This window comes from Polypterus senegalus, unplaced genomic scaffold (assembly GCF_016835505.1).
Source record: "Polypterus senegalus isolate Bchr_013 unplaced genomic scaffold, ASM1683550v1 scaffold_4464, whole genome shotgun sequence".
Lineage (NCBI taxonomy): Eukaryota > Metazoa > Chordata > Cladistia > Polypteriformes > Polypteridae > Polypterus > Polypterus senegalus.
Genome location: NW_024383908.1, coordinates 73,060 through 96,078, shown reverse-complemented (window position 1 = coordinate 96,078; position 23,019 = coordinate 73,060). Strand labels below are relative to the sequence as shown.

Here is a 23,019-nt window from a genome sequence, read left to right as displayed (position 1 = left end):
TCCTTCAATCGTCGAATCGCTCTTCTTCTGTTTGTCAATATGTAATATTACGGTCTATTTCTGATCATCCTTAAAGAGGCAGAGGATTTCAAGCGACTCGATTATCTGAGAGAGTAGAACAGTTAACAACATGTCTTGGCTGCAAAGTCCACATGTGTTAGCTACACAGCTAGACCCCGAGAAAGAATTAGAAGTTAACTATATCAGCCAAGCAACTGAAAGGAAGCAAATGAAAGAACAAAACATGCTCGTTTTAATCGTGAAAGAGCGAGAGTAACTCCCCAGTTTCTATTGTCATAAATAACAGGAAGCTGTCTCTGTTATCGTGGTAAAATGCTTAAGCTTGTCTCAGCTTGCTGCGTTGAGGCTGCTTATAATTTATTTTGTTATGTTTAAAAGTACAAACACTCTAAATGGATTGTCCACATTTACTTTAATGCCTGTAAAATTTGTCGTTGAAGTTCCAAAGGAATCCATCTTAATCGTGAGTTCTTTGTTTCCTAAAGCCTTATCTTTCCTTTTACATTCACGTAGTTTTTTTTTTTTTCTTTTCTTCTTCTTCTACACAAGATCTCTGACGATTAGCCAGTGGTTGAGCGTTTTCTCATTCAACAGTCAATCAATACGAGGCAGTCTTTCAGGCAGGATAAATGCTGTTTTTCAACATGTTCTGCTACACGTCGGACACAAAAAAATAGAATTAACTGCTCAAAGCCTGGTCCAACTTTGTAAAACGACTGAATATTTTTTGTGTTTTTTCTAATCGCTGAAAAGTCCTTTCATTGCAATTAACAGCAGACACGTGCTTGCGGAATATTCCACAGTTAAGAGAGTTAAGGAATATACAGTATCCGTGTGCCATGATGGGTCCATAATTCTGAGGCAATTGAAGGGAATCATTGCCTACATAATGCTAACAATGCCTAATCTGACTGCTAAATTTTGACTTTGAAGACATTCTTAACAAAGGTAAAACACACACGTAGTCGGCAGGATTCGAACCTGCGCGGGAGACCCCAATGGATTTCTAGTCCATCGCCTTAACCACTCGCCACGACTACTGCAATCAGGTGCCAGCGATATAGCTTTAGGCGCTAAATTTATTTGTTTTGTTTTTTTTTTTTTTTCATTTTCTCTTTCTGACTTCTGAAAATTACTCGTAATTATTGAGTCTATGGAGGGAAACTACAGTGGCCCCCATCATGCTTTCAGTTGTTACTTATTTCTTGATTTAAGTTTTCTTTTTTGGCCGAATTCTAAGTTGAGACACAAAATGTCACCCGAGAACAAAGGGAGATAAGCAAGAAACACAGCTGATACGGATATTAAGGAAAACAAAGACGGGCGTGTGTACTGTTGCAAGTGCGGAGCCGATTGTTTGTCAGCTCTTCTTTACTTCTCCTCTTCTTTAGCCTTTGCTGCCTCCGAAGAAGGCTGACGCGCATGATTTACTGATCCCCGTTCTTATTAGATTCGTTTCACATCACATGTGAATTCTGTCATTTTACACCCACAATCCTTAGTAAATTTAAACCTTCAGACCCTGGCAGTGCCTTATACCAATAGCCCTGCAACGAAAAGAAATAAATGAGGTTTGTGTTAAAGCGGCCTTACAGTCTTCCTCTCCAAATTCAGACCAACAAGTGATTTTGAGGCTTAATCTTTGAACAAGACTGTTTTTTAAATCATTAGTATCCATTTCAGTTTAGTTATGGTGGTCACTGCTTTGGGGGTTTGCAGCGTATGGCGTTTTTACGGCAGCTGATCATTTTCTAGACTGCACTCAAATGCTTTGCTGCAGTCTGTGCCGAAAGGACACTTAACTTTGCACTGGCGCGTTCAGTATTCGTGTTGCGAACAGAAACTGGTAAGCTGTCAACGGAATGTGTTCTTATGCCTCCCATTGATTGCAGCATCTACCACTTTTTTGTTATTTGAACCGTGAGCTACTGATAAGATTTGCAAATTGTATTTGCGAGTGGCAAGTGAAGGCTTAATACCTTGACTTTGCTAAAGGTTAAACTGCATAGCCGACAGGATTCGAAGGCACCTGCGAGGGTAAACCACAAAGGATTTCAAGTCCATCGCCTTAACCACTCGGCCACGACTACTGACGGCAAAGCCCTGCTATCTATGGCGTCTTAATTCCTTGAATCGTCGAATCGCCCTTCTGTTTGTCAATATGTGCTCTGAAGATGTTTGGACTGGAGCAGGAGCGGTGATATTACGGTCTATTTTTTGATCATCTTTAAGGAGGCAGAGGATTTCGAGCAACTCGATTATCTGTGAGAGTAGAACAGTTAACAGCATGTCTTGGTTGCAAAGTCCACATGTGTTAGCTACACAGCTAGACCCGAGAAAGAATTAGAAGTTAACTATATAAGCCAAGCAACTGAAAGGAAGCAAATGAAAGAACAAAACATGCTCGTTTTAATCGTGAAAGAGCGAGAGTAACTCCCAGTTTCTATTGTCATAAATAACAGGAAGCTGTCTCTGTTATCGTGGTAAAATGCTTAAGCTTGTCTCAGCTTGCTGCGTTGAGGCTGCTTATAATTTATTTTGTTATGTTTAAAAGTACAAACACTCTAAATGGATTGTCCACATTTACTTTAATGCCTGTAAAATTTGTCGTTGAAGTTCCAAAGGAATCCATCTTAATCGTGAGTTCTTTGTTTCCTAAAGCCTTATCTTTCCTTTTACATTCACGTAGTTTTTTTTTTTCTTTTCTTCTTCTTCTACACAAGATCTCTGACGATTAGCCAGTGGTTGAGCGTTTTCTCATTCAACAGTCAATCAATACGACGCAGTCTTTCAGGCAGGATAAATGCTGTTTTTCAACCTGTTCTGCTACACGTCGGACACAAAAATAGAATTAACTGCTCAAAGCCTGGTCCAACTTTGTAAAACGACTGAATATTTTTTGTGTTTTTTCTAATCGCTGAAAAGTCCTTTCATTGCAATTAACAGCAGACACGTGCTTGCGGAATATTCCACAGTTAAGAGAGTTAAGGAATATACAGTATCCGTGTGCCATGATGGGTCCATAATTCTGAGGCAATTGAAGGGAATCATTGCCTACATAATGCTAACAATGCCTAATCTGACTGCTAAATTTTGACTTTGAAGACATTCTTAACAAAGGTAAAACACACGTAGTCGGCAGGATTCGAACCTGCGCTGGGAGACCCCAATGGATTTCTAGTCCATCGCCTTAACCACTCGCCACGACTACTGCAATCAGGTGCCAGCGATATAGCTTTAGGCTAAATTTATTTGTTTTGTTTTTTTTTTTTCATTTTCTCTTTCTGACTTCTGAAAATTACTCGTAATTATTGAGTCTATGGAGGAAACTACAGTGGCCCCCATCATGCTTTCAGTTGTTACTTATTTCTTGATTTAAGTTTTCTTTTTTGGCCGAATTCTAAGTTGAGACACAAAATGTCACCCGAGAACAAAGGGAGATAAGCAAGAAACACAGCTGATACGGATATTAAGGAAAACAAAGACGGGCGACGTGTACTGTTGCAAGTGCGGAGCCGATTGTTTGTCAGCTCTTCTTTACTTCTCCTCTTCTTTAGCCTTTGCTGCCTCCGAAGAAGGCTGACGCATGATTTACTGATCCCCGTTCTTATTAGATTCGTTTCACATCACATGTGAATTCTGTCATTTTACACCCACAATCCTTAGTAAATTTAAACCTTCAGACCCTGGCAGTGCCTTATACCAATAGCCCTGCAACGAAAAGAAATAAATGAGGTTTGTGTTAAAGCGGCCTTACAGTCTTCCTCTCCAAATTCAGACCAACAAGTGATTTTGAGGCTTAATCTTTGAACAAGACTGTTTTTTAAATCATTAGTATCCATTTCAGTTTAGTTATGGTGGTCACTGCTTTGGGGGTTTGCAGCGTATGGCGTTTTTACGGCAGCTGATCATTTTCTAGACTGCACTCAAATGCTTTGCTGCAGTCTGTGCCGAAAGGACACTTAACTTTGCACTGGCGCTGTCAGTATTCGTGTTGCGAACAGAAACTGGTAAGCTGTCAACGGAATGTGTTCTTATGCCTCCCATTGATTGCAGCATCTACCACTTTTTTGTTATTTGAACCGTGAGCTACTGATAAGATTTGCAAATTGTATTTGCGAGTGGCAAGTGAAGGCTTAATACCTTGACTTTGCTAAAGGTTAAACTGCATAGCCGACAGGATTCAAGGCACCTGCGAGGGTAAACCACAAAGGATTTCAAGTCCATCGCCTTAACCACTCGGCCACGACTACTGACGGCAAAGCCCTGCTATCTATGTCGCGTCTTAATTCCTTGAATCGTCGAATCGCCCTTCTGTTTGTCAATATGTGCTCTGAAGATGTTTGGACTGGAGCAGGAGCGGTGATATTACGGTCTATTTTTTGATCATCTTTAAGGAGGCAGAGGATTTCGAGCAACTCGATTATCTGTGAGAGTAGAACAGTTAACAGCATGTCTTGGTTGCAAAGTCCACATGTGTTAGCTACACAGCTAGACCCGAGAAAGAATTAGAAGTTAACTATATAAGCCAAGCAACTGAAAGGAAGCAAATGAAAGAACAAAACATGCTCGTTTTAATCGTGAAAGAGCGAGAGTAACTCCCCAGTTTCTATTGTCATAAATAACAGGAAGCTGTCTCTGTTATCGTGGTAAAATGCTTAAGCTTGTCTCAGCTTGCTGCGTTGAGGCTGCTTATAATTTATTTTGTTATGTTTAAAAGTACAAACACTCTAAATGGATTGTCCACATTTACTTTAATGCCTGTAAAATTTGTCGTTGAAGTTCCAAAGGAATCCATCTTAATCGTGAGTTCTTTGTTTCCTAAAGCCTTATCTTTCCTTTTACATTCACGTAGTTTTTTTTTTTCTTTTCTTCTTCTTCTACACAAGATCTCTGACGATTAGCCAGTGGTTGAGCGTTTTCTCATTCAACAGTCAATCAATACGACGCAGTCTTTCAGGCAGGATAAATGCTGTTTTTCAACCTGTTCTGCTACACGTCGGACACAAAAAAATAGAATTAACTGCTCAAAGCCTGGTCCAACTTTGTAAAACGACTGAATATTTTTTGTGTTTTTTCTAATCGCTGAAAAGTCCTTTCATTGCAATTAACAGCAGACACGTGCTTGCGGAATATTCCACAGTTAAGAGAGTTAAGGAATATACAGTATCCGTGTGCCATGATGGGTCCATAATTCTGAGGCAATTGAAGGGAATCATTGCCTACATAATGCTAACAATGCCTAATCTGACTGCTAAATTTTGACTTTGAAGACATTCTTAACAAAGGTAAAACACACACGTAGTCGGCAGGATTCGAACCTGCGCGGGGAGACCCCAATGGATTTCTAGTCCATCGCCTTAACCACTCGCCACGACTACTGCAATCAGGTGCCAGCGATATAGCTTTAGGCGCTAAATTTATTTGTTTTGTTTTTTTTTTTTTTTTCATTTTCTCTTTCTGACTTCTGAAAATTACTCGTAATTATTGAGTCTATGGAGGAAACTACAGTGGCCCCATCATGCTTTCAGTTGTTACTTATTTCTTGATTTAAGTTTTCTTTTTTGGCCGAATTCTAAGTTGAGACACAAAATGTCACCCGAGAACAAAGGGAGATAAGCAAGAAACACAGCTGATACGGATATTAAGGAAAACAAAGACGGGCGACGTGTACTGTTGCAAGTGCGGAGCCGATTGTTTGTCAGCTCTTCTTTACTTCTCCTCTTCTTTAGCCTTTGCTGCCTCCGAAGAAGGCTGACGCGCATGATTTACTGATCCCCGTTCTTATTAGATTCGTTTCACATCACATGTGAATTCTGTCATTTTACACCCACAATCCTTAGTAAATTTAAACCTTCAGACCCTGGCAGTGCCTTATACCAATAGCCCTGCAACGAAAAGAAATAAATGAGGTTTGTGTTAAAGCGGCCTTACAGTCTTCCTCTCCAAATTCAGACCAACAAGTGATTTTGAGGCTTAATCTTTGAACAAGACTGTTTTTTAAATCATTAGTATCCATTTCAGTTTAGTTATGGTGGTCACTGCTTTGGGGGTTTGCAGCGTATGGCGTTTTTACGGCAGCTGATCATTTTCTAGACTGCACTCAAATGCTTTGCTGCAGTCTGTGCCGAAAGGACACTTAACTTTGCACTGGCGTTCAGTATTCGTGTTGCGAACAGAAACTGGTAAGCTGTCAACGGAATGTGTTCTTATGCCTCCCATTGATTGCAGCATCTACCACTTTTTTGTTATTTGAACCGTGAGCTACTGATAAGATTTGCAAATTGTATTTGCGAGTGGCAAGTGAAGGCTTAATACCTTGACTTTGCTAAAGGTTAAACTGCATAGCCGACAGGATTCGAAGGCACCTGCGAGGGTAAACCACAAAGGATTTCAAGTCCATCGCCTTAACCACTCGGCCACGACTACTGACGGCAAAGCCCTGCTATCTATGGCGTCTTAATTCCTTGAATCGTCGAATCGCCCTTCTGTTTGTCAATATGTGCTCTGAAGATGTTTGGACTGGAGCAGGAGCGGTGATATTACGGTCTATTTTTTGATCATCTTTAAGGAGGCAGAGGATTTCGAGCAACTCGATTATCTGTGAGAGTAGAACAGTTAACAGCATGTCTTGGTTGCAAAGTCCACATGTGTTAGCTACACAGCTAGACCCCGAGAAAGAATTAGAAGTTAACTATATAAGCCAAGCAACTGAAAGGAAGCAAATGAAAGAACAAAACATGCTCGTTTTAATCGTGAAAGAGCGAGAGTAACTCCCCAGTTTCTATTGTCATAAATAACAGGAAGCTGTCTCTGTTATCGTGGTAAAATGCTTAAGCTTGTCTCAGCTTGCTGCGTTGAGGCTGCTTATAATTTATTTTGTTATGTTTAAAAGTACAAACACTCTAAATGGATTGTCCACATTTACTTTAATGCCTGTAAAATTTGTCGTTGAAGTTCCAAAGGAATCCATCTTAATTGTGAGTTCTTTGTTTCCTAAAGCCTTATCTTTCCTTTTACATTCACGTAGTTTTTTTTTTTCTTTTCTTCTTCTTCTACACAAGATCTCTGACGATTAGCCAGTGGTTGAGCGTTTTCTCATTCAACAGTCAATCAATACGACGCAGTCTTTCAGGCAGGATAAATGCTGTTTTTCAACCTGTTCTGCTACACGTCGGACACAAAAAAATAGAATTAACTGCTCAAAGCCTGGTCCAACTTTGTAAAACGACTGAATATTTTTTGTGTTTTTTCTAATCGCTGAAAAGTCCTTTCATTGCAATTAACAGCAGACACGTGCTTGCGGAATATTCCACAGTTAAGAGAGTTAAGGAATATACAGTATCCGTGTGCCATGATGGGTCCATAATTCTGAGGCAATTGAAGGGAATCATTGCCTACATAATGCTAACAATGCCTAATCTGACTGCTAAATTTTGACTTTGAAGACATTCTTAACAAAGGTAAAACACACACGTAGTCGGCAGGATTCGAACCTGCGCGGGGAGACCCCAATGGATTTCTAGTCCATCGCCTTAACCACTCGCCACGACTACTGCAATCAGGTGCCAGCGATATAGCTTTAGGCGCTAAATTTATTTGTTTTGTTTTTTTTTTTTTTCATTTTCTCTTTCTGACTTCTGAAAATTACTCGTAATTATTGAGTCTATGGAGGGAAACTACAGTGGCCCCCATCATGCTTTCAGTTGTTACTTATTTCTTGATTTAAGTTTTCTTTTTTGGCCGAATTCTAAGTTGAGACACAAAATGTCACCCGAGAACAAAGGGAGATAAGCAAGAAACACAGCTGATACGGATATTAAGGAAAACAAAGACGGGCGACGTGTACTGTTGCAAGTGCGAGCCGATTGTTTGTCAGCTCTTCTTTACTTCTCCTCTTCTTTAGCCTTTGCTGCCTCCGAAGAAGGCTGACGCATGATTTACTGATCCCCGTTCTTATTAGATTCGTTTCACATCACATGTGAATTCTGTCATTTTACACCCACAATCCTTAGTAAATTTAAACCTTCAGACCCTGGCAGTGCCTTATACCAATAGCCCTGCAACGAAAAGAAATAAATGAGGTTTGTGTTAAAGCGGCCTTACAGTCTTCCTCTCCAAATTCAGACCAACAAGTGATTTTGAGGCTTAATCTTTGAACAAGACTGTTTTTTAAATCATTAGTATCCATTTCAGTTTAGTTATGGTGGTCACTGCTTTGGGGGTTTGCAGCGTATGGCGTTTTTACGGCAGCTGATCATTTTCTAGACTGCACTCAAATGCTTTGCTGCAGTCTGTGCCGAAAGGACACTTAACTTTGCACTGGCGCGTTCAGTATTCGTGTTGCGAACAGAAACTGGTAAGCTGTCAACGGAATGTGTTCTTATGCCTCCCATTGATTGCAGCATCTACCACTTTTTTGTTATTTGAACCGTGAGCTACTGATAAGATTTGCAAATTGTATTTGCGAGTGGCAAGTGAAGGCTTAATACCTTGACTTTGCTAAAGGTTAAACTGCATAGCCGACAGGATTCGAAGGCACCTGCGAGGGTAAACCACAAAGGATTTCAAGTCCATCGCCTTAACCACTCGGCCACGACTACTGACGGCAAAGCCCTGCTATCTATGGCGTCTTAATTCCTTGAATCGTCGAATCGCCCTTCTGTTTGTCAATATGTGCTCTGAAGATGTTTGGACTGGAGCAGGAGCGGTGATATTACGGTCTATTTTTTGATCATCTTTAAGGAGGCAGAGGATTTCGAGCAACTCGATTATCTGTGAGAGTAGAACAGTTAACAGCATGTCTTGGTTGCAAAGTCCACATGTGTTAGCTACACAGCTAGACCCCGAGAAAGAATTAGAAGTTAACTATATAAGCCAAGCAACTGAAAGGAAGCAAATGAAAGAACAAAACATGCTCGTTTTAATCGTGAAAGAGCGAGAGTAACTCCCCAGTTTCTATTGTCATAAATAACAGGAAGCTGTCTCTGTTATCGTGGTAAAATGCTTAAGCTTGTCTCAGCTTGCTGCGTTGAGGCTGCTTATAATTTATTTTGTTATGTTTAAAAGTACAAACACTCTAAATGGATTGTCCACATTTACTTTAATGCCTGTAAAATTTGTCGTTGAAGTTCCAAAGGAATCCATCTTAATCGTGAGTTCTTTGTTTCCTAAAGCCTTATCTTTCCTTTTACATTCACGTAGTTTTTTTTTTTCTTTTCTTCTTCTTCTACACAAGATCTCTGACGATTAGCCAGTGGTTGAGCGTTTTCTCATTCAACAGTCAATCAATACGACGCAGTCTTTCAGGCAGGATAAATGCTGTTTTCAACCTGTTCTGCTACACGTCGGACACAAAAATAGAATTAACTGCTCAAAGCCTGGTCCAACTTTGTAAAACGACTGAATATTTTTTGTGTTTTTTCTAATCGCTGAAAAGTCCTTTCATTGCAATTAACAGCAGACACGTGCTTGCGGAATATTCCACAGTTAAGAGAGTTAAGGAATATACAGTATCCGTGTGCCATGATGGGTCCATAATTCTGAGGCAATTGAAGGGAATCATTGCCTACATAATGCTAACAATGCCTAATCTGACTGCTAAATTTTGACTTTGAAGACATTCTTAACAAAGGTAAAACACACACGTAGTCGGCAGGATTCGAACCTGCGCGGGGAGACCCCAATGGATTTCTAGTCCATCGCCTTAACCACTCGCCACGACTACTGCAATCAGGTGCCAGCGATATAGCTTTAGGCTAAATTTATTTGTTTTGTTTTTTTTTTTTCATTTTCTCTTTCTGACTTCTGAAAATTACTCGTAATTATTGAGTCTATGGAGGAAACTACAGTGGCCCCCATCATGCTTTCAGTTGTTACTTATTTCTTGATTTAAGTTTTCTTTTTTGGCCGAATTCTAAGTTGAGACACAAAATGTCACCCGAGAACAAAGGGAGATAAGCAAGAAACACAGCTGATACGGATATTAAGGAAAACAAAGACGGGCGACGTGTACTGTTGCAAGTGCGGAGCCGATTGTTTGTCAGCTCTTCTTTACTTCTCCTCTTCTTTAGCCTTTGCTGCCTCCGAAGAAGGCTGGCGCATGATTTACTGATCCCCGTTCTTATTAGATTCGTTTCACATCACATGTGAATTCTGTCATTTTACACCCACAATCCTTAGTAAATTTAAACCTTCAGACCCTGGCAGTGCCTTATACCAATAGCCCTGCAACGAAAAGAAATAAATGAGGTTTGTGTTAAAGCGGCCTTACAGTCTTCCTCTCCAAATTCAGACCAACAAGTGATTTTGAGGCTTAATCTTTGAACAAGACTGTTTTTTAAATCATTAGTATCCATTTCAGTTTAGTTATGGTGGTCACTGCTTTGGGGGTTTGCAGCGTATGGCGTTTTACGGCAGCTGATCATTTTCTAGACTGCACTCAAATGCTTTGCTGCAGTCTGTGCCGAAAGGACACTTAACTTTGCACTGGCGCGTTCAGTATTCGTGTTGCGAACAGAAACTGGTAAGCTGTCAACGGAATGTGTTCTTATGCCTCCCATTGATTGCAGCATCTACCACTTTTTTGTTATTTGAACCGTGAGCTACTGATAAGATTTGCAAATTGTATTTGCGAGTGGCAAGTGAAGGCTTAATACCTTGACTTTGCTAAAGGTTAAACTGCATAGCCGACAGGATTCGAAGGCACCTGCGAGGGTAAACCACAAAGGATTTCAAGTCCATCGCCTTAACCACTCGGCCACGACTACTGACGGCAAAGCCCTGCTATCTATGGCGTCTTAATTCCTTGAATCGTCGAATCGCCCTTCTGTTTGTCAATATGTGCTCTGAAGATGTTTGGACTGGAGCAGGAGCGGTGATATTACGGTCTATTTTTTGATCATCTTTAAGGAGGCAGAGGATTTCGAGCAACTCGATTATCTGTGAGAGTAGAACAGTTAACAGCATGTCTTGGTTGCAAAGTCCACATGTGTTAGCTACACAGCTAGACCCCGAGAAAGAATTAGAAGTTAACTATATAAGCCAAGCAACTGAAAGGAAGCAAATGAAAGAACAAAACATGCTCGTTTTAATCGTGAAAGAGCGAGAGTAACTCCCAGTTTCTATTGTCATAAATAACAGGAAGCTGTCTCTGTTATCGTGGTAAAATGCTTAAGCTTGTCTCAGCTTGCTGCGTTGAGGCTGCTTATAATTTATTTTGTTATGTTTAAAAGTACAAACACTCTAAATGGATTGTCCACATTTACTTTAATGCCTGTAAAATTTGTCGTTGAAGTTCCAAAGGAATCCATCTTAATCGTGAGTTCTTTGTTTCCTAAAGCCTTATCTTTCCTTTTACATTCACGTAGTTTTTTTTTTTTCTTTTCTTCTTCTTCTACACAAGATCTCTGACGATTAGCCAGTGGTTGAGCGTTTTCTCATTCAACAGTCAATCAATACGACGCAGTCTTTCAGGCAGGATAAATGCTGTTTTTCAACCTGTTCTGCTACGTCGGACACAAAAATAGAATTAACTGCTCAAAGCCTGGTCCAACTTTGTAAAACGACTGAATATTTTTTGTGTTTTTTCTAATCGCTGAAAAGTCCTTTCATTGCAATTAACAGCAGACACGTGCTTGCGGAATATTCCACAGTTAAGAGAGTTAAGGAATATACAGTATCCGTGTGCCATGATGGGTCCATAATTCTGAGGCAATTGAAGGGAATCATTGCCTACATAATGCTAACAATGCCTAATCTGACTGCTAAATTTTGACTTTGAAGACATTCTTAACAAAGGTAAAACACACACGTAGTCGGCAGGATTCGAACCTGCGCGGGAGACCCCAATGGATTTCTAGTCCATCGCCTTAACCACTCGCCACGACTACTGCAATCAGGTGCCAGCGATATAGCTTTAGGCGCTAAATTTATTTGTTTTTTTTTTTTTTTTCATTTTCTCTTTCTGACTTCTGAAAATTACTCGTAATTATTGAGTCTATGGAGGAAACTACAGTGGCCCCCATCATGCTTTCAGTTGTTACTTATTTCTTGATTTAAGTTTTCTTTTTTGGCCGAATTCTAAGTTGAGACACAAAATGTCACCCGAGAACAAAGGGAGATAAGCAAGAAACACAGCTGATACGGATATTAAGGAAAACAAAGGCGGGCGGCGTGTACTGTTGCAAGTGCGGAGCCGATTGTTTGTCAGCTCTTCTTTACTTCTCCTCTTCTTTAGCCTTTGCTGCCTCCGAAGAAGGCTGACGCATGATTTACTGATCCCCGTTCTTATTAGATTCGTTTCACATCACATGTGAATTCTGTCATTTTACACCCACAATCCTTAGTAAATTTAAACCTTCAGACCCTGGCAGTGCCTTATACCAATAGCCCTGCAACGAAAAGAAATAAATGAGGTTTGTGTTAAAGCGGCCTTACAGTCTTCCTCTCCAAATTCAGACCAACAAGTGATTTTGAGGCTTAATCTTTGAACAAGACTGTTTTTTAAATCATTAGTATCCATTTCAGTTTAGTTATGGTGGTCACTGCTTTGGGGGTTTGCAGCGTATGGCGTTTTACGGCAGGTGATCATTTTCTAGACTGCACTCAAATGCTTTGCTGCAGTCTGTGCCGAAGGACACTTAACTTTGCACTGGCGCTTCAGTATTCGTGTTGCGAACAGAAACTGGTAAGCTGTCAACGGAATGTGTTCTTATGCCTCCCATTGATTGCAGCATCTACCACTTTTTTGTTATTTGAACCGTGAGCTACTGATAAGATTTGCAAATTGTATTTGCGAGTGGCAAGTGAAGGCTTAATACCTTGACTTTGCTAAAGGTTAAACTGCATAGCCGACAGGATTCGAAGGCACCTGCGAGGGTAAACCACAAAGGATTTCAAGTCCATCGCCTTAACCACTCGGCCACGACTACTGACGGCAAAGCCCTGCTATCTATGGCGTCTTAATTCCTTGAATCGTCGAATCGCCCTTCTGTTTGTCAATATGTGCTCTGAAGATGTTTGGACTGGAGCAGGAGCGGTGATATTACGGTCTATTTTTTGATCATCTTTAAGGAGGCAGAGGATTTCGAGCAACTCGATTATCTGTGAGAGTAGAACAGTTAACAGCATGTCTTGGTTGCAAAGTCCACATGTGTTAGCTACACAGCTAGACCCCGAGAAAGAATTAGAAGTTAACTATATAAGCCAAGCAACTGAAAGGAAGCAAATGAAAGAACAAAACATGCTCGTTTTAATCGTGAAAGAGCGAGAGTAACTCCCAGTTTCTATTGTCATAAATAACAGGAAGCTGTCTCTGTTATCGTGGTAAAATGCTTAAGCTTGTCTCAGCTTGCTGCGTTGAGGCTGCTTATAATTTATTTTGTTATGTTTAAAAGTACAAACACTCTAAATGGATTGTCCACATTTACTTTAATGCCTGTAAAATTTGTCGTTGAAGTTCCAAAGGAATCCATCTTAATCGTGAGTTCTTTGTTTCCTAAAGCCTTATCTTTCCTTTTACATTCACGTAGTTTTTTTTTTTTCTTCTTCTTCTACACAAGATCTCTGACGATTAGCCAGTGGTTGAGCGTTTTCTCATTCAACAGTCAATCAATACGACGCAGTCTTTCAGGCAGGATAAATGCTGTTTTTCAACCTGTTCTGCTACACGTCGGACACAAAAAATAGAATTAACTGCTCAAAGCCTGGTCCAACTTTGTAAAACGACTGAATATTTTTTGTGTTTTTTCTAATCGCTGAAAAGTCCTTTCATTGCAATTAACAGCAGACACGTGCTTGCGGAATATTCCACAGTTAAGAGAGTTAAGGAATATACAGTATCCGTGTGCCATGATGGGTCCATAATTCTGAGGCAATTGAAGGGAATCATTGCCTACATAATGCTAACAATGCCTAATCTGACTGCTAAATTTTGACTTTGAAGACATTCTTAACAAAGGTAAAACACACACGTAGTCGGCAGGATTCGAACCTGCGGGGAGACCCCAATGGATTTCTAGTCCATCGCCTTAACCACTCGCCACGACTACTGCAATCAGGTGCCAGCGATATAGCTTTAGGCTAAATTTATTTGTTTTGTTTTTTTTTTTTTCATTTTCTCTTTCTGACTTCTGAAAATTACTCGTAATTATTGAGTCTATGGAGGAAACTACAGTGGCCCCCATCATGCTTTCAGTTGTTACTTATTTCTTGATTTAAGTTTTCTTTTTTGGCCGAATTCTAAGTTGAGACACAAAATGTCACCCGAGAACAAAGGGAGATAAGCAAGAAACACAGCTGATACGGATATTAAGGAAAACAAAGACGGGCGACGTGTACTGTTGCAAGTGCGGAGCCGATTGTTTGTCAGCTCTTCTTTACTTCTCCTCTTCTTTAGCCTTTGCTGCCTCCGAAGAAGGCTGACGCGCATGATTTACTGATCCCCGTTCTTATTAGATTCGTTTCACATCACATGTGAATTCTGTCATTTTACACCCACAATCCTTAGTAAATTTAAACCTTCAGACCCTGGCAGTGCCTTATACCAATAGCCCTGCAACGAAAAGAAATAAATGAGGTTTGTGTTAAAGCGGCCTTACAGTCTTCCTCTCCAAATTCAGACCAACAAGTGATTTTGAGGCTTAATCTTTGAACAAGACTGTTTTTTAAATCATTAGTATCCATTTCAGTTTAGTTATGGTGGTCACTGCTTTGGGGGTTTGCAGCGTATGGCGTTTTACGGCAGCTGATCATTTTCTAGACTGCACTCAAATGCTTTGCTGCAGTCTGTGCCGAAAGGACACTTAACTTTGCACTGGCGCGTCAGTATTCGTGTGGTGAACAGAAACTGGTAAGCTGTCAACGGAATGTGTTCTTATGCCTCCCATTGATTGCAGCATCTACCACTTTTTTGTTATTTGAACCGTGAGCTACTGATAAGATTTGCAAATTGTATTTGCGAGTGGCAAGTGAAGGCTTAATACCTTGACTTTGCTAAAGGTTAAACTGCATAGCCGACAGGATTCGAAGGCACCTGCGAGGGTAAACCACAAAGGATTTCAAGTCCATCGCCTTAACCACTCGCCACGACTACTGACGGCAAAGCCCTGCTATCTATGGCGTCTTAATTCCTTGAATCGTCGAATCGCCCTTCTGTTTGTCAATATGTGCTCTGAAGATGTTTGGACTGGAGCAGGAGCGGTGATATTACGGTCTATTTTTTGATCATCTTTAAGGAGGCAGAGGATTTCGAGCAACTCGATTATCTGTGAGAGTAGAACAGTTAACAGCATGTCTTGGTTGCAAAGTCCACATGTGTTAGCTACACAGCTAGACCCGAGAAAGAATTAGAAGTTAACTATATAAGCCAAGCAACTGAAAGGAAGCAAATGAAAGAACAAAACATGCTCGTTTTAATCGTGAAAGAGCGAGAGTAACTCCCAGTTTCTATTGTCATAAATAACAGGAAGCTGTCTCTGTTATCGTGGTAAAATGCTTAAGCTTGTCTCAGCTTGCTGCGTTGAGGCTGCTTATAATTTATTTTGTTATGTTTAAAAGTACAAACACTCTAAATGGATTGTCCACATTTACTTTAATGCCTGTAAAATTTGTCGTTGAAGTTCCAAAGGAATCCATCTTAATTGTGAGTTCTTTGTTTCCTAAAGCCTTATCTTTCCTTTTACATTCACGTAGTTTTTTTTTTTCTTTTCTTCTTCTTCTACACAAGATCTCTGACGATTAGCCAGTGGTTGAGCGTTTTCTCATTCAACAGTCAATCAATACGACGCAGTCTTTCAGGCAGGATAAATGCTGTTTTTCAACCTGTTCTGCTACACGCGGGACACAAAAATAGAATTAACTGCTCAAAGCCTGGTCCAACTTTGTAAAACGACTGAATATTTTTTGTGTTTTTTCTAATCGCTGAAAAGTCCTTTCATTGCAATTAACAGCAGACACGTGCTTGCGGAATATTCCACAGTTAAGAGAGTTAAGGAATATACAGTATCCGTGTGCCATGATGGGTCCATAATTCTGAGGCAATTGAAGGGAATCATTGCCTACATAATGCTAACAATGCCTAATCTGACTGCTAAATTTTGACTTTGAAGACATTCTTAACAAAGGTAAAACACACACGTAGTCGGCAGGATTCGAACCTGCGCGGGGAGACCCCAATGGATTTCTAGTCCATCGCCTTAACCACTCGCCACGACTACTGCAATCAGGTGCCAGCGATATAGCTTTAGGCTAAATTTATTTGTTTTGTTTTTTTTTTTTCATTTTCTCTTTCTGACTTCTGAAAATTACTCGTAATTATTGAGTCTATGGAGGAAACTACAGTGGCCCCATCATGCTTTCAGTTGTTACTTATTTCTTGATTTAAGTTTTCTTTTTTGGCCGAATTCTAAGTTGAGACACAAAATGTCACCCGAGAACAAAGGGAGATAAGCAAGAAACACAGCTGATACGGATATTAAGGAAAACAAAGACGGGCGGCGTGTACTGTTGCAAGTGCGGAGCCGATTGTTTGTCAGCTCTTCTTTACTTCTCCTCTTCTTTAGCCTTTGCTGCCTCCGAAGAAGGCTGACGCGCATGATTTACTGATCCCCGTTCTTATTAGATTCGTTTCACATCACATGTGAATTCTGTCATTTTACACCCACAATCCTTAGTAAATTTAAACCTTCAGACCCTGGCAGTGCCTTATACCAATAGCCCTGCAACGAAAAGAAATAAATGAGGTTTGTGTTAAAGCGGCCTTACAGTCTTCCTCTCCAAATTCAGACCAACAAGTGATTTTGAGGCTTAATCTTTGAACAAGACTGTTTTTTAAATCATTAGTATCCATTTCAGTTTAGTTATGGTGGTCACTGCTTTGGGGGTTTGCAGCGTATGGCGTTTTACGGCAGCTGATCATTTTCTAGACTGCACTCAAATGCTTTGCTGCAGTCTGTGCCGAAAGGACACTTAACTTTGCACTGGCGCGTTCAGTATTCGTGTTGCGAACAGAAACTGGTAAGCTGTCAACGGAATGTGTTCTTATGCCTCCCATTGATTGCAGCATCTACCACTTTTTTGTTATTTGAACCGTGAGCTACTGATAAGATTTGCAAATTGTATTTGCGAGTGGCAAGTGAAGGCTTAATACCTTGACTTTGCTAAAGGTTAAACTGCATAGCCGACAGGATTCGAAGGCACCTGCGAGGGTAAACCACAAAGGATTTCAAGTCCATCGCCTTAACCACTCGGCCACGACTACTGACGGCAAAGCCCTGCTATCTATGGCGTCTTAATTCCTTGAATCGTCGAATCGCCCTTCTGTTTGTCAATATGTGCTCTGAAGATGTTTGGACTGGAGCAGGAGCGGTGATATTACGGTCTATTTTTTGATCATCTTTAAGGAGGCAGAGGATTTCGAGCAACTCGATTATCTGTGAGAGTAGAACAGTTAACAGCATGTCTTGGTTGCAAAGTCCACATGTGTTAGCTACACAGCTAGACCCCGAGAAAGAATTAGAAGTTAACTATATAAGCCAAGCAACTGAAAGGAAGCAAATGAAAGAACAAAACATGCTCGTTTTAATCGTGAAAGAGCGAGAGTAACTCCCCAGTTTCTATTGTCATAAATAACAGGAAGCTGTCTCTGTTATCGTGGTAAAATGCTTAAGCTTGTCTCAGCTTGCTGCGTTGAGGCTGCTTATAATTTATTTTGTTATGTTTAAAAGTACAAACACTCTAAATGGATTGTCCACATTTACTTTAATGCCTGTAAAATTTGTCGTTGAAGTTCCAAAGGAATCCATCTTAATCGTGAGTTCTTTGTTTCCTAAAGCCTTATCTTTCCTTTTACATTCACGTAGTTTTTTTTTTTTCTTTTCTTCTTCTTCTACACAAGATCTCTGACGATTAGCCAGTGGTTGAGCGTTTTCTCATTCAACAGTCAATCAATACGACGCAGTCTTTCAGGCAGGATAAATGCTGTTTTTCAACCTGTTCTGCTACACGTCGGACACAAAAAAATAGAATTAACTGCTCAAAGCCTGGTCCAACTTTGTAAAACGACTGAATATTTTTTGTGTTTTTTCTAATCGCTGAAAAGTCCTTTCATTGCAATTAACAGCAGACACGTGCTTGCGGAATATTCCACAGTTAAGAGAGTTAAGGAATATACAGTATCCGTGTGCCATGATGGGTCCATAATTCTGAGGCAATTGAAGGGAATCATTGCCTACATAATGCTAACAATGCCTAATCTGACTGCTAAATTTTGACTTTGAAGACATTCTTAACAAAGGTAAAACACACACGTAGTCGGCAGGATTCGAACCTGCGGGGAGACCCCAATGGATTTCTAGTCCATCGCCTTAACCACTCGGCCACGACTACTGCAATCAGGTGCCAGCGATATAGCTTTAGGCGCTAAATTTATTTGTTTTGTTTTTTTTTTTTTTTTCATTTTCTCTTTCTGACTTCTGAAAATTACTCGTAATTATTGAGTCTATGGAGGAAACTACAGTGGCCCCCATCATGCTTTCAGTTGTTACTTATTTCTTGATTTAAGTTTTCTTTTTTGGCCGAATTCTAAGTTGAGACACAAAATGTCACCCGAGAACAAAGGGAGATAAGCAAGAAACACAGCTGATACGGATATTAAGGAAAACAAAGACGGGCGACGTGTACTGTTGCAAGTGCGGAGCCGATTGTTTGTCAGCTCTTCTTTACTTCTCCTCTTCTTTAGCCTTTGCTGCCTCCGAGAAGGCTGACGCGCATGATTTACTGATCCCCGTTCTTATTAGATTCGTTTCACATCACATGTGAATTCTGTCATTTTACACCCACAATCCTTAGTAAATTTAAACCTTCAGACCCTGGCAGTGCCTTATACCAATAGCCCTGCAACGAAAAGAAATAAATGAGGTTTGTGTTAAAGCGGCCTTACAGTCTTCCTCTCCAAATTCAGACCAACAAGTGATTTTGAGGCTTAATCTTTGAACAAGACTGTTTTTTAAATCATTAGTATCCATTTCAGTTTAGTTATGGTGGTCACTGCTTTGGGGGTTTGCAGCGTATGGCGTTTTTACGGCAGCTGATCATTTTCTAGACTGCACTCAAATGCTTTGCTGCAGTCTGTGCCGAAAGGACACTTAACTTTGCACTGGCGCGTTCAGTATTCGTGTTGCGAACAGAAACTGGTAAGCTGTCAACGGAATGTGTTCTTATGCCTCCCATTGATTGCAGCATCTACCACTTTTTTGTTATTTGAACCGTGAGCTACTGATAAGATTTGCAAATTGTATTTGCGAGTGGCAAGTGAAGGCTTAATACCTTGACTTTGCTAAAGGTTAAACTGCATAGCCGACAGGATTCAAGGCACCTGCGAGGGTAAACCACAAAGGATTTCAAGTCCATCGCCTTAACCACTCGGCCACGACTACTGACGGCAAAGCCCTGCTATCTATGGCGTCTTAATTCCTTGAATCGTCGAATCGCCCTTCTGTTTGTCAATATGTGCTCTGAAGATGTTTGGACTGGAGCAGGAGCGGTGATATTACGGTCTATTTTTTGATCATCTTTAAGGAGGCAGAGGATTTCGAGCAACTCGATTATCTGTGAGAGTAGAACAGTTAACAGCATGTCTTGGTTGCAAAGTCCACATGTGTTAGCTACACAGCTAGACCCCGAGAAAGAATTAGAAGTTAACTATATAAGCCAAGCAACTGAAAGGAAGCAAATGAAAGAACAAAACATGCTCGTTTTAATCGTGAAAGAGCGAGAGTAACTCCCAGTTTCTATTGTCATAAATAACAGGAAGCTGTCTCTGTTATCGTGGTAAAATGCTTAAGCTTGTCTCAGCTTGCTGCGTTGAGGCTGCTTATAATTTATTTTGTTATGTTTAAAAGTACAAACACTCTAAATGGATTGTCCACATTTACTTTAATGCCTGTAAAATTTGTCGTTGAAGTTCCAAAGGAATCCATCTTAATCGTGAGTTCTTTGTTTCCTAAAGCCTTATCTTTCCTTTTACATTCACGTAGTTTTTTTTTTTCTTTTCTTCTTCTTCTACACAAGATCTCTGACGATTAGCCAGTGGTTGAGCGTTTTCTCATTCAACAGTCAATCAATACGACGCAGTCTTTCAGGCAGGATAAATGCTGTTTTTCAACCTGTTCTGCTACACGTCGGACACAAAAAAATAGAATTAACTGCTCAAAGCCTGGTCCAACTTTGTAAAACGACTGAATATTTTTTGTGTTTTTTCTAATCGCTGAAAAGTCCTTTCATTGCAATTAACAGCAGACACGTGCTTGCGGAATATTCCACAGTTAAGAGAGTTAAGGAATATACAGTATCCGTGTGCCATGATGGGTCCATAATTCTGAGGCAATTGAAGGGAATCATTGCCTACATAATGCTAACAATGCCTAATCTGACTGCTAAATTTTGACTTTGAAGACATTCTTAACAAAGGTAAAACACACACGTAGTCGGCAGGATTCGAACCTGCTGGGAGACCCCAATGGATTTCTAGTCCATCGCCTTAACCACTCGCCACGACTACTGCAATCAGGTGCCAGCGATATAGCTTTAGGCTAAATTTATTTGTTTTGTTTTTTTTTTTTCATTTTCTCTTTCTGACTTCTGAAAATTACTCGTAATTATTGAGTCTATGGAGGAAACTACAGTGGCCCCCATCATGCTTTCAGTTGTTACTTATTTCTTGATTTAAGTTTTCTTTTTTGGCCGAATTCTAAGTTGAGACACAAAATGTCACCCGAGAACAAAGGGAGATAAGCAAGAAACACAGCTGATACGGATATTAAGGAAAACAAAGACGGGCGGCGTGTACTGTTGCAAGTGCGGAGCCGATTGTTTGTCAGCTCTTCTTTACTTCTCCTCTTCTTTAGCCTTTGCTGCCTCCGAAGAAGGCTGACGCATGATTTACTGATCCCCGTTCTTATTAGATTCGTTTCACATCACATGTGAATTCTGTCATTTTACACCCACAATCCTTAGTAAATTTAAACCTTCAGACCCTGGCAGTGCCTTATACCAATAGCCCTGCAACGAAAAGAAATAAATGAGGTTTGTGTTAAAGCGGCCTTACAGTCTTCCTCTCCAAATTCAGACCAACAAGTGATTTTGAGGCTTAATCTTTGAACAAGACTGTTTTTTAAATCATTAGTATCCATTTCAGTTTAGTTATGGTGGTCACTGCTTTGGGGGTTTGCAGCGTATGGCGTTTTTACGGCAGCTGATCATTTTCTAGACTGCACTCAAATGCTTTGCTGCAGTCTGTGCCGAAAGGACACTTAACTTTGCACTGGCGCTTCAGTATTCGTGTTGCGAACAGAAACTGGTAAGCTGTCAACGGAATGTGTTCTTATGCCTCCCATTGATTGCAGCATCTACCACTTTTTTGTTATTTGAACCGTGAGCTACTGATAAGATTTGCAAATTGTATTTGCGAGTGGCAAGTGAAGGCTTAATACCTTGACTTTGCTAAAGGTTAAACTGCATAGCCGACAGGATTCGAAGGCACCTGCGGGTAAACCACAAAGGATTTCAAGTCCATCGCCTTAACCACTCGGCCACGACTACTGACGGCAAAGCCCTGCTATCTATGGCGTCTTAATTCCTTGAATCGTCGAATCGCCCTTCTGTTTGTCAATATGTGCTCTGAAGATGTTTGGACTGGAGCAGGAGCGGTGATATTACGGTCTATTTTTTGATCATCTTTAAGGAGGCAGAGGATTTCGAGCAACTCGATTATCTGTGAGAGTAGAACAGTTAACAGCATGTCTTGGTTGCAAAGTCCACATGTGTTAGCTACACAGCTAGACCCGAGAAAGAATTAGAAGTTAACTATATAAGCCAAGCAACTGAAAGGAAGCAAATGAAAGAACAAAACATGCTCGTTTTAATCGTGAAAGAGCGAGAGTAACTCCCAGTTTCTATTGTCATAAATAACAGGAAGCTGTCTCTGTTATCGTGGTAAAATGCTTAAGCTTGTCTCAGCTTGCTGCGTTGAGGCTGCTTATAATTTATTTTGTTATGTTTAAAAGTACAAACACTCTAAATGGATTGTCCACATTTACTTTAATGCCTGTAAAATTTGTCGTTGAAGTTCCAAAGGAATCCATCTTAATCGTGAGTTCTTTGTTTCCTAAAGCCTTATCTTTCCTTTTACATTCACGTAGTTTTTTTTTTTTTCTTTTCTTCTTCTACACAAGATCTCTGACGATTAGCCAGTGGTTGAGCGTTTTCTCATTCAACAGTCAATCAATACGACGCAGTCTTTCAGGCAGGATAAATGCTGTTTTCAACCTGTTCTGCTACACGTCGGACACAAAAAAATAGAATTAACTGCTCAAAGCCTGGTCCAACTTTGTAAAACGACTGAATATTTTTTGTGTTTTTTCTAATCGCTGAAAAGTCCTTTCATTGCAATTAACAGCAGACACGTGCTTGCAATATTCCACAGTTAAGAGAGTTAAGGAATATACAGTATCCGTGTGCCATGATGGGTCCATAATTCTGAGGCAATTGAAGGGAATCATTGCCTACATAATGCTAACAATGCCTAATCTGACTGCTAAATTTTGACTTTGAAGACATTCTTAACAAAGGTAAAACACACACGTAGTCGGCAGGATTCGAACCTGCGGGGGAGACCCCAATGGATTTCTAGTCCATCGCCTTAACCACTCGCCACGACTACTGCAATCAGGTGCCAGCGATATAGCTTTAGGCTAAATTTATTTGTTTTGTTTTTTTTTTTTTCATTTTCTTTCTGACTTCTGAAAATTACTGTAATTATTGAGTCTATGGAGGAAACTACAGTGGCCCCCATCATGCTTTCAGTTGTTACTTATTTCTTGATTTAAGTTTTCTTTTTTGGCCGAATTCTAAGTTGAGACACAAAATGTCACCCGAGAACAAAGGGAGATAAGCAAGAAACACAGCTGATACGGATATTAAGGAAAACAAAGACGGGCG

General features: G+C 40.3%; 11 non-coding genes across 11 annotated transcripts; all 11 read right to left on the bottom strand.

The window, feature by feature from the left end:
* Positions 1 to 981: 981 nt before the first annotated feature.
* On the bottom strand, positions 982 to 1,061 carry trnas-aga. The gene has a single exon. It is a non-coding gene; the product is annotated as a tRNA-Ser (tRNA).
* Positions 1,062 to 3,151: 2,090 nt separating this feature from the next.
* On the bottom strand, positions 3,152 to 3,232 carry trnas-aga. The gene has a single exon. It is a non-coding gene; the product is annotated as a tRNA-Ser (tRNA).
* Positions 3,233 to 5,321: 2,089 nt separating this feature from the next.
* trnas-aga lies at positions 5,322 to 5,402 on the bottom strand. The gene has a single exon. It is a non-coding gene; the product is annotated as a tRNA-Ser (tRNA).
* A 2,094-nt stretch (positions 5,403 to 7,496) lies between these two features.
* Positions 7,497 to 7,577, bottom strand: trnas-aga. Its single transcript has one exon. It is a non-coding gene; the product is annotated as a tRNA-Ser (tRNA).
* Positions 7,578 to 9,667: 2,090 nt separating this feature from the next.
* Positions 9,668 to 9,748, bottom strand: trnas-aga. The gene has a single exon. It is a non-coding gene; the product is annotated as a tRNA-Ser (tRNA).
* A 2,084-nt stretch (positions 9,749 to 11,832) lies between these two features.
* Positions 11,833 to 11,912, bottom strand: trnas-aga. Its single transcript has one exon. It is a non-coding gene; the product is annotated as a tRNA-Ser (tRNA).
* A 2,081-nt stretch (positions 11,913 to 13,993) lies between these two features.
* Positions 13,994 to 14,072, bottom strand: trnas-aga. Its single transcript has one exon. It is a non-coding gene; the product is annotated as a tRNA-Ser (tRNA).
* Positions 14,073 to 16,157: 2,085 nt separating this feature from the next.
* trnas-aga lies at positions 16,158 to 16,238 on the bottom strand. Its single transcript has one exon. It is a non-coding gene; the product is annotated as a tRNA-Ser (tRNA).
* Positions 16,239 to 18,328: 2,090 nt separating this feature from the next.
* trnas-aga lies at positions 18,329 to 18,408 on the bottom strand. Its single transcript has one exon. It is a non-coding gene; the product is annotated as a tRNA-Ser (tRNA).
* Positions 18,409 to 20,502: 2,094 nt separating this feature from the next.
* trnas-aga lies at positions 20,503 to 20,581 on the bottom strand. Its single transcript has one exon. It is a non-coding gene; the product is annotated as a tRNA-Ser (tRNA).
* A 2,080-nt stretch (positions 20,582 to 22,661) lies between these two features.
* On the bottom strand, positions 22,662 to 22,741 carry trnas-aga. The gene has a single exon. It is a non-coding gene; the product is annotated as a tRNA-Ser (tRNA).
* Positions 22,742 to 23,019: the final 278 nt, after the last annotated feature.